Below are 12,387 nucleotides of genomic sequence, written 5' to 3'. Positions count from 1 at the left end.
TGCCTCTTCAGCGGCGCTCATGCATGCTAAGTAGAAGGAGGATCCCACATCCTGCAAATTAGCAGGACCATTTCCCTCCTGGAGTTTGGACAACAGGGACAACTAAATGCCAGGGCCTTAGGAGATTGGTCGTGGTCATGGTGGCTGAGCAGGGATGGGCGCCCCAGATTCAAAACACAGTAGACAGAGTTATTACAAGAAAAGATTACCCAAATGCTCTCTACACGCTCGTCATTCCTAGTAAAGATCAACGTTCTGTAGCTATCCTAATTTTTTCCCTCTTCTGCTCATACTGTAGTGCGGTTTCTGTGATATTGTTCTTCACGCCAATTCAAATATATTTTAGTCTGGATACAGATATAAAAGCGGTAAGTTGTTACCCTTAAGTTACCCTTAAGTTGTTCCAAGGACAAACTTGTCACTCTACCTTTCTATGTAAATTCCAAAAGGAAAATACTGGAACAACAAGGCAATAAGGATATACGTTATTTACATAAAAGCAGTGAGCCAGAGAATTACTTTAGCCTCGTGTGCCTGGTTTGGTGTTTAATATTGTAAGTGGGTTGACTCCCTAAGAAAGGTTCAGTCACTAAAACCTCCATATAAAACTGCCAGTACATGATACACGAGTAACACTGTAGCATTCAAAAGTTGTAATCATAAGCATATGCACCACAATCTGTTCTGTTATTTGGAGGCATACTAATCACTAAGCAAAGCAAATTTCCATGGTGTTGCCTGTATTAGAACTCCCTTACGAATCTGGAAGGATTTCACAAGTAATAATTCATAGGCACTTGCTTATCTCACTCTAGGAGTCTAATTAACGCATCATTAAAAGCATAATTCAGATAATTATAATTTCTCACTTTTTAAATGAGGACTGGGGAAGGAGAGGATGAGTGTCTGAGGAGCCAATTTGGTGAGCAAAACAAATTCAGGGGTAGAAATGGGTGGGAGGGTAGATGGAGAAAAAAAGCTAGTGTTGTGCTAAAAAGACTAGCAGTAAGAAGGCATCCACTCCAATTTAAGTGCCCACACCATTACCCACTTGGCAGTGGGTCAAATGTTTTGCGCATTTGTTTAGATAGTTGGTATTCTAACCCAAAAAAGTGGGTGTCCAATAATGCACTACACTGCTTGATGATTTGAAATATTATTACCACACTATATTGTACCATGTCATACAGTGGGGTCAGTGACCTTAGGCAAGATACTTCTATTTAGCATTTGTTTTGAACGTAATGAAAAAATATGACATTACACGTCAGAACATTTCTGAATATCTTAGTATTTCGCATGTCTCCCTTTTGCTCTAATGACACTGTGTACTGTAGCTGGCCTGGACTCCATAAGTTAGTGCAAAACCTGATGACCCATGTTATCCCAACATGATATGACAATGTTTCAAACAGCTTCTTGTGGTGTCGCAGAATACTTGACTTTCTTATTCTTCAGTTGACCCAATAAATGTTTCAGACCCCACTGGATGTCTTACTCAATTATTATGCATTTAATTAAGCTATTACTATCTGCAGCTAGTATGATAAAATGTAAAGTAAAAAACATATGGACCCCGCTTAATGGTGAATTATTATGGTTTGCTAGTTGGCATGATTGTCTGGCAAACAGATGTTACACCACCGATGGCAGTAATCCAAATGAATAATTCCACCTTCTACCCTCAACTGTGGATCTCTCATCAAAGGTGTGAAGAAATAAACCTTTCTATCTCCACTATTGTCTATTCTCATCCCTAAAGATGCATCAACACAGCATGTATATAAGGACCCCATAATTCCTGTTGTAGTCATGGGATTCTGGATATTTTGCCTCTCTCATGAAATACAGCGAAACTGAATTCACTCTCATGTAACACATCATGACAAAAGCAAATTCAGCTTCTCTTGTTTTTTTTCTTCTTCCGTAGAGCACTTAAGTTGTGATGCACAGCCACTAATCAAATTATAACTGTTTTTCCTTCAGCCCTCTGTGACACCTATCAGGGTCTTACCATGTGAACAAATCATTATACTTTTCTATTGTTTGTGCATTCGCACCTGGCAGTTTGCTGGAGGTGAGAGCTCTGCCACCTCAGGTGTAGAGGCATCCTCACCTTCCTATCCAAGACAACAAAGAGTATACAGACAAACAAAACTGTGAATCACACACAGTTGAGTTCTACCTGGAGTTTGGATGGTAAAGAAGGAAAAAGAAAAGTTCAATCAGAAACTGTGGAACTGAGAAACTACAAACTGAGTTTTTTGGTTTGGGGATTTAATACATGGTGACTTCTGTTTGGGCAGAAGGAAAACAGCACAATAGGCTATGCCAAGTGTACAGTAATTGTATTGTGCGTTATTCTCTTCGGAAGCAGACACACAGCCGTGAGAAGAATCCTGGCTGCCTCCTCATGGAGTTTGGTTTGGGGATCTGCTCATATGAACTTGGACTGTGGCCTGAGAACATGGTGGAACCATGTGCAAACCTTGGACTCCATCTTTCTTCATTCTCCTCTTGTACACTCCCCTTGTAGCACAGCTGCCTTAGTCTGGATGTGAAAGACGGTGCTCTCCCAGATAAATCCTGGATGTGGAAAGTGCAAGAGGTCTGAGTTCCGATAGTGTAGCGTTCACACAGAAGGTCCAGCATAGATGCCCTGGAGGAACTGCTACTGTGTTCAGATTTCAGCAGATACTCCTCATCATCTAAATCCACACAGCCCTGATTCACCTCTGCAGACCCTAGAGATGTCGGTCTGGAGGCTGCAAGGTCTGCGGGAAAGATAAAAGGAAAAACAGAAAATCAGAGAATAAAAATACTTGTTTGTCTTTCTCCCTGGTGCTCTCTTGGGTTCTGGGTTCTTTTTGTTGTTCAGTTCATCTTCATCCTTCTCTCTAACATGACTGGTTGGGGAAAAAAGAGATGGGTGGTCAGTTTACACACCGTTGCTGATGCTGACATGGTCTGGGCTGGTGGCTGACTCCTGAGGGCCTGCTGGGGCTGCTGCTCTTACAGATGGTGGGCCCAAGTCCAGCTCAGAACCTTCCACACAAGATGTCTTGTTTGGCATCCATTCACCCTCAACCGGCTGCACATACAATGACGAGGGGTAACCATTCAACACACTGTAATCTACTCTCTTCTATTCTTAGAGGATTTTGTACGACTCTACAGCTGTTGGTGTGTAATATCTCACTTATATTTTGAGTTCCCATTTATAGATTGTATTTCTTACATGGCAGTCAGATAACCCATGCCTAAAGATAGCTGATGAAAACATCTTATTTCCTTCAATTTGACAAGATTTTCATCACATTCTAAATGCGCAAAACATTTAATTTTATTTTTTACGATCAGTTTGGTGGTTGCCCAACGGTCCACTGAGCATTTTTTTGTCAGTTGGTAAAGGCAAAAATGATGTAACATTTTTCTAGGCGCTGACCTGAACAGAAGATGGTGAGCTGAGACACTCTCCCTCCCAGCTGATGTGGCTACTCTCCCAGATGGAGGGGGGCTGAGTGTTGGACAGAGACTGGTTGTGGGTGTGGGACCAAGAGAGGTTGGGGAAGAGAGGTTGGATGGTGGTGAGGGATAGAGGCTTCGTTTGGGAAATGCCGTGGCATTGTGAGGGCTGTGTGAGGGTTTGGAATAGTGATGTCTGGGTTTGGGACTGGAAGTCTGTCTCTCCGATCAAACGGAAACATACTTCGACGTGGCCTCGCTTCTTCGGTTTCTTGCTGGGTTTAGAATGGAGCATGAACCATCTGTAAAAAGATTAATATCTCCATGTAAGATCTGTTAATGGAACACATGATTGTTAATCAAGGCAACACCCTTTGTAGAGATTAGTTTTTGTTCACAGGTATGATTTATCACGTGTTCTGTCACTGGATGAACATGCATGGGTGTAAACTCTTTTTGGTACAAGAGCAGGCTCCTAAAATACGTTCTGTTCTGGACGTCTCATATGTGTGTCTTCTAACCAGTTCACATCAGCACGTTCATCAAGCTGAAATAATAGGCCTGATAAATTGTGGGTGTAAGACGTAATCGAATCAATATACAGGAAGAAAAAAAACGGAGAAATCTGTGCACAAGTTAATTCGATTTCTTATTTCTTAATTCCTTATTATCACAACATAGTAGAACATACCACACTCACTCTTTTTGTCCATCATGTTCCTTTGTGATGATGTCAACTAGCTGGAAGGAGACCATTCCCAGGAACTTGTCAGACAGGCCAAATAAGGATGCCCGTCTGTGCATGATGGTGAGAACAAGGACAGCAGTAGTGTCCACTGAGGCGGGTAGAGGGACGGAAAGCTCAGCGTTCCATTGTGGGGCCGGCGTATCGTAAAGAGCCTGTGTGGAGGCTCGATGTGGGCCAAGCTGGAGTAGCACGAAAGGGTTAATGCGATGCTGGTTGGTCTTCGCCCTCAGGCCCGTAGCACGGATGACAGTAACTATTAGGTGGGAGTACACGGCCACACTCTCCACAGGCATGGCCATCCTGGGAGAGAGAAGAGGACAGACAGGATCACTGGATCTATCCTCTAAAAATACAGAAGGGTAGAAGGAGAGATGCTTTGTGAGGTGATTTCAGCAGTGATGGGGCTAGTGTGTATTACCTTTCTATACTGCAGTAGGCCTACTTGACCTGAAAATCTAAACTACATGTAATCCTAGGCTGTAGGCCTTAACATGAGTAATCATTTTGAGCTTTTAAACAAATTCTACTTTAAATACCTGTATCCTATCCCCCATTCATCGGATGACCCATTAGCCTACAAGTCCAGTGAATATTTTAAACATGCATGTGTTGATGATGTCATAAGAGATGTCACAATGATAAGCCCTCAGGGCGTGTGTCCATTTAGCTCTTTTCTCCATCAGAAAAGCGCTGGTGGGTATCTGGGGAGGGCTTCATCAGCTTTTGACTGCAGCTAGTAGAGCAAATACTTTTTTAGTTTACACTCTGATAAATTAAGCTTCTAGTTAATCATTAACGGGCGTTTTTAAACAATCTGCTTGTTCTGTAGCTAGCTAAAGGAGCGACAGTGACGACCCTAACGCCTCACTCAAAAGTTCATAGGCTAGCGGCCTGAAAATAGATGCTTGGAGCGGTGCCTTTTCTATAGGCAGCCGCTTTTGCTCTAACTGGAATAATTGAAAAAAGACGCGATATGGACACTCAGCACAAAGAGACTTAATTTCTGTCCAGATTTTAACAAAATGTTACTGAAGACATGTCGATATGACAACAATCCACGCTGGTAAGTTTGAAAGATTTTGGTGGTTGTCATTTTAAAGGCGGTAGTGGCTATCCAAAACTTCTTGCATTGTCAATTGTCTGCACAGATCGATGCGGCATAGTGCATTATCTCCAAGGGTGACCAATCAGTGGCCTTGAATTAAGCATAGCTTAACACGCACAGAACACTTGCTACGTTCTGACGCTTCAGGTCCTTCCATTTTGTTAACCCTAATCTTTCACATTTAGATTTATAGACAGGTTACAAACTAAACAAACAAAAATCTCTCTCGTAAAAAAAAAGAAGAAAAAAAAGGTCTCAAGGTCTTGTCACAACATCTAATAATGAGAAGTTCTGAATGATCCAGGCTTCTTGTTCTGTCCGTGGCGGTACACACCCTGGCTGTGTCTGCTTTTTTCTTCACCAGTGACAGTCTGGTTTGCACCTGTCTTTTTATAAACAGCTCTGATGGTGTTCTAAAGTAGTGTGTGGGGTGGGGGTAAGATGGTGTCTTGGTATGTTTCACACCCTGCTACTCTAAGAAAGTTTCAAACTCACTTGAATTTAGGTCCATCATCTGTCCATCATCTGTCACAACTTTACAATAAGTTGCAAACAGCCACATTAGTCTCCTATGTTGGGCTGCCATCTGTATGAATCTAGCATACACATCTCATAGAAACATCTAACATCATCATCAGATTATTGACCATCTATGATTTCTTGTATCTTCAGTGCTTCTCTCTCAGCCCCATTTGTAAAAACCATAGCTAAGTCTTTCTGGTGTCTCATTCATGAAGCTCTCTGACATAAAACCTCTCTGGAACCTCCACCTTTCCGGCTCAGAGGACCCGTGTGCGAGACTCCTTCACTTGGTGCTCAGGCCCTCACACCAGAACAGCGTTGTTGTGGTTTGGACGACATACACATTTTTCAGATGAGGAAAAGAAAAAGCAAAAAGAGCGTTTAGCCGCTAGTGTGAATTGCCTTTCGCACCAGACAGATTTTCTGATCCCATTATGGCTCCAGCGAACGTTCTTAGTGCAAATTTCTCTGCGCTTGTGTCGATTGCACATGCTCCGGCGGCCTAATGAGAGAGCATTAGCCAGGGGGAGAAGCGGTAATTAGAGCAAGCGTCAGGGAGGGGGACAGATGGCATGTAAAGGCAAGTCTCTTCTTTTTCTCTTTTAGAGTTATTGTCCCACACTCAGTCACACAGAGAGGTGATAGAGAGAGAGACTTGTCACTTATCATTCTACAGTATGTCATAATCTTTTGATAGATTGAGATGAACGTTTGAGAATGTAAGCTATTGCATGTCCACAATTAGCCTTGCTACTCTCTTGTCTGTCAGTCCTTATCCCTGTGTACACGAAGACAAAAGTCAAATGTTTTTTTTTTACTTTTCTTTTACACAACTTGTTGTAATTGATGTAATGCTTTGCATTCTGTATATTCAATTATCAAATGTTCATGAGTTCCTCACTTCTCATGTAGTGCCAGTGGCTATTTTTGTTTGCTTGTCAGTGAAGGTGATGGGAGAAAGTGATTAAGTTACTGATATCCACCACCAGCTTTGAACGGGCACTTAGCAATTACCCTTATCCATATGGTCGAATAGGTCAAATTGTATTGACTATCTGCATTGACCTGCACCAACACTTTTGGTTTAACATACAATTATCTAAATCCAAATGATAAACCTCAATACAACAGACATTCAATCTGATACACGACAAATCTTTGTAATTGCCAGTTTGTAATTGAGCCCCAAAGGTCACAACAAGAAAGGATCTCTTGTGCTCGGTTGTCCATCTGATAAGGCAGGATCTCTATGTGGCTGAAGGTACTCCTCTCCCAAGCGGAAACATTTATACATAAATCTAATTTATATGTATTAAATGAGAGCTTAATACATTTTTATCATATTTATATTATTCTACAAAAGTTTACTTAATAATGTACACATTTTGTATATACTGTATGTTTGTTAGGTATGCTTTAAGTGTAATATTTTTTCCTTTGGCTGCCTGACCATGGTATTGTGTATGGGCAGAGAGACATTGTTCATGATAGACAGCAGTTTGAACAGCTAACATTTCTCCACTACATCTTTCTCTGAGTCCAGGCAGAGCCCCAGTAGAGAATCCGTCCACCGGACCAGCTATTAGCCATTCGTTGTGACTATTCCTCAAACTACTTTGCCATAACTTGGGAAGGAAGTTTAACTCCTAAATGTTGTAGCTGCTCTGCTTTCAATGCCAAGCCCAACCTTTAAAGACCTTAAGAAGTGGGAGGAAAACTGGCTATGAAAGGAATGCAAGCAACAAACAACAGAAGGACACATAATTAATTGTTATTAATTTGACTTGAGACAAGCCTACAACTAGGTTTCAATCACTAGCAATAGAAAACCACATGAAGACAGAAGAATGCGTTCCTCATTCTGTCTGCAATATGTCAAACTCACTGTCAACTGTCATTGTAATAAACCAACATCATCCAACACTAATGTCACAATTTAAAAAAATACTACTTTTAACAGACATTAAATATGGAAATGTAAGTAATTGTATCTTTAGGCATTCAATAAAATATTTACAGAAACACTGCTTTGTCGGATCATCACTCTGTCGAATCATCCAACTGCTATGATCGCTTCTCAGTGGGGGTGGGTCAGATGGTGTGAAGAGGGGGTTTTAGTTTAATTGTCCCAACTGAAGGAAAATAAAGTATCTCCCCTTGTTAGCATGATGTTGTCAGGGTGCAATTTGCAGAAACAACTGAATATCCCATGACAAGGTTAAGTTAAATCAGGCCTTCATTTACCTTGCAAAAACCATTGATAGTTTTTTTTGTGGTTTTGTACATAAGTAGCCTGCAACCTTGTCACAATTTGTTTTAAATGTGTATTGTTTATGGTAATTTTTGTACATGTATTCAAATATTGCAATGTGTGTGGCTTCACCCGTAGCACATTTTAAGTTAATTAGTCTGTAAGTAGTTGTGTGGAAAAATTTGTTGACAGCCAATCATCATCTCAAGTGTGTGTGTTGGGAGGTGGGATGGGGGTTGTGACAAATGCGATAGTCGGAAAATAACTCCAAATTCCTAACCAAGTCTTTCGATTGCATCATGAACACATTTTTGAGCACTCATACTGATTTTTCAACAGTATGTATTTTGCCCCCAGTCACAGTCAGACGACTGTATAACTTCTGTTTGTATAAAAACCTTCCTTGCAGGCTGACTTGAACCCATATATACATTCATCCACTCAGGTGTCCACTGTCTGGGACAGTATGAGAAGGCTTACATGGTTGTGCAGCTGCACGCACACAAACACAAGCACACACACACACCTACACACACATGCACACACACACACACCTACACACATATGCACACACACACACACATGCACACACACATACACACACACATGCACACACCTAGACACACATGTACATGCACACAAACACGCACACACACATGCACACACACACACACATAGTTTCGCTGGATGCCTGACTGCTCTGCTCCAGGGGGATTTTCTCCCCACTCACAACACCTCCAGTCAGCAGCAGCAAGCGGAAGAATCAGTTCACAGAAAACTTCTTACATTTCTCACCCAGACTAGAGCCCCTGAATCAGCACACTAGTAGGGGCCTTATTGGTCCCGCTATTCCCCCCACCCCCTGAGAGCCCTGGCAGTCATACCACTCCTCTGGCTGTTTTAATGGGGCATTTTAGCCGTGCGTTTTGTTTATTTTTACCATCCTCTTTGTCATTGCTTCCCAAGCTCTGTCTGTCTATTGCACCCATACACACACCTGCAAAGCCTCAGGGCTTGTCCATGGCCCTTGACCCCCCACACACACACACTCTAGTACACGTGTACACATTGAGACACACACTCATAACAGTGCACACTTACACGAACACAAAGCACTGTTTTTTTCTCTAGACTTGACAAGGATGTAACCTTATCCATAGTCTATTAGGAATTAATTCATGTCTTCTGTAAAGTTTACAAACTTTTGACGTGTATCCTTCTCTGTGTTTATATAGCTGTTTCTTTGTCTACAGCAAACAAATATTGCACCAGGTGTGTTTAATATATCTCATATGCATATGCATGTGGACATTTCAACCATGTGAATTGTAAGTGACAGAAATCACTTTGTTTTTGTTACTTGGTGTACCATTATGTTATTTCAACAACATAAAAAACACTGGTATGCTCGTGGGGGAATGGAGACGAAGGTGTGTGTGTGTGTTTGTGAATGTGTGTGCATGTAGTTTGGCAAGAGATGCGCCCACTCCCAGAGTCCTGTGCTACGTGGCGGAAGGAAGCCAAACCCACAGCGCCCATCTGATCACCCACCCGCCCTGTCAGCTTTTGCACCTCAGCTGTGTGGCAGCCTCGCTGATGAAGAGAAGGTGTGGGGCGAAAGCCGATAATGAAGGTACCATCTTGTTGTCACCACAGATTGTTTGCTCTGGGCCTTCCGAAGATCCGTCGTAAGCTCAACAAAAGCTTCACATCTCCACCCTCCTCCACCCTCGGGCAGGCTTGGCACCTCTGTCAGGGACAAGAAGGTATTTTTAGTCTGTACACTTCCATCATCACTCACTCCCTGATCATTCTTGTACGCTTCAAAAGGTAATATTTTGCCTGATGACTGATTCTGCTTCTTTGTTACTTCTGTCTTGTATTGTATTATATGACAACTACTGTACCACAAACACCTACTGTCACCTCTGCACTTCAAATGGGCATTGGTATCGTCCATGTAAGTTTTTCATAAGGTACTTGAGTTTTTTCTGTTACAAAGAGTGGTATTAAGAGACAGAAGACTAGATCTTTGAATCCCAGTTAATTACAAAAGAATGGCTTGGTTGGCAGCGTCTTGTCTGTCCCAGACTGGATCTTAATGAGGGGGCTTTACAGGGCTGCATGTTCCACCCACTTCCTCTTCTCTAATTACTTTATTAATGGGCTGCCTATTCTCCCATATCAGCAGCCGCTCTCTGACAATCTCTCCGCAACACAACCCTCTTTTCCCAAATCAAAGATAGTTGACCTTTAAGGTCCCCCATCACAGTTAGGGAGAGAGAGAGTAGACAGAAGTACTAACAACAACAACAACTTCAAATGCCTATATTCATCCTACTAAATGAAGCAGATCATTTGAAGAAAACCATATGCACTGGCATCTGTTTCCCATGACTCTTTGCGAGTTGCACAGTGTTGTCAGTGGAGTCAGTACTGTAGAAGAACATGGACAAGAGCAGTAGTGTTTTTAAATGGAATAGCCATCTGTCATCTTTTCTTTTCTACAAGAGACTTTCTTGGCACCCAGGAGAGATACCCTCTCTCTGAAGAGAAGTTCATTGCAAATGCTCATCCAACTAGTCCCCGAATGAAGAAGAATGCAATATAAAGGTTCTCACTGGATACAAGAGAACAATGTTACCTGGAAGATCAACAAGATAGGTATGCTTTAGTTCCATCGGATTCTATAGAACCTAAATTTGCAGACATGATATTATAGTAAACATGATCTCAGCCACTTGAACTTATATTGGGTATTAAGTTGGAGCTGGGTTTGACAACCTCAGTAATACCCTGCTAAGCTCTACAGCTCTACCTTTCATCCCCTACTCCACCACACCCATCATTGTCCCTATTACCAAAAAGTAGTATGGGGATTTGAAGATTTGGCAAAGACAAGTTTGGCGGAAATTTGGAGACAGGTTCATCAAAGCTTTCATTTCCTCTTTCTTTTTAGGGCTAGAGTATAAGACTGCTAATGAGCAGCACAGCTCCAGCTTTAGAGAGGGGTGAAGTCTCCTTCACTCCAAAGCCTGCTTCACACTCTCTGGTCATGCAGAATAATACATGGCTCGATGTACAAATACTAAATGCGCATTGGGTTCAATTTAGAATCACTTTTAAGAGTGGATAAACCCTCATAAAAAAAGATGGTTTTATACAGAACCTCCTGTGATGTTCCATAAAGACCACTTTTCAGGTGGAAGAACCATTTAGGGTTCCAAACAGCACCTTACAGAAATTGAAAGGGTTTGATGTAGTATTTTACGGTTGAACATCATGTGAGGCTTCTTAAAGAGAGGTATTCTGTTATTACAAATGCCTCTATATAGAATTTTGTCAGCATTTTGTTGTGCATTATTCAGGTTATCACTTTAAAATTCAAGTTTCTTTGATGAATGTTTGGCATTGATATCCTTGCTAATGACAGTATAAAAGGGACAGAGGAATGGTTATTCACCTATGGGAAAGGAAGTGACCAATGCACTGCATTTACTAACTAATAAATAAAATACCATTTGCCCCCCAGTCACGGAAAGACAAACGATTGATGTGTTTATCAGAGTCAGAGCTGGCTGGGGTCTCCAGCAGGTGCCTATTGTGTCATCTCACCAGGAGAACTTTAGAGAAAGAGGGCCGTTGGTTTGAACATGGCCACTAGAAAAGGAATAGGGCGGGATTAACCAGTTCCCAGCAGTATGGGGCTAGTATGTCGGTAACGTCATTAGGCGGCATTAAAGCGTTTCCCTTTTATTCCTCAAAGTCCTACAATTCTATGGGGATTAGCTGACTAGCAGCTTTAATTGACAGACTAGGGTCTATATTGGTCGCTCCAGTTAACACTATGTTATTCCCTTTGCTTCATTTATATTTGGAACAAGAGAAGGAAAATGGATTAGTTACGCCTAGAAAAAAGGAAAATCTCTGTGTTACATTAATATCCCTGTGTTTTACAATTTTTTGGGGTACTGAATTTCAATTCCAGTACAATTCCTTATGTGTCCCTTAAAATGATTTTGCAGGCTTCAACTGAAATAGTAAAACAATTATGAAATTATCATCTTCCCCTTCATTTTCAACCTCAGGCCTTACTCAGAAGCATTAAGACCCAGTGACTAAAGTCTTCAAACCCTCCTTCCCATCCTGTGTCCTCCATGGCTAGAGAAGGCAGCCATGTCCACCTCCATCTCACAAGTGTCAGCCTGTAATTAAAGTGTGATTAAGAGGCAGGTCCTGATGAATGTGTCTAAGTGCCCCATGCTGAGCTGCTGTTGGGCCCAGCACGGTACTTTT

Source organism: Osmerus mordax, chromosome 12, assembly GCF_038355195.1.
Source record: "Osmerus mordax isolate fOsmMor3 chromosome 12, fOsmMor3.pri, whole genome shotgun sequence".
Lineage (NCBI taxonomy): Eukaryota > Metazoa > Chordata > Actinopteri > Osmeriformes > Osmeridae > Osmerus > Osmerus mordax.
This window is presented reverse-complemented; position numbering follows the sequence as displayed.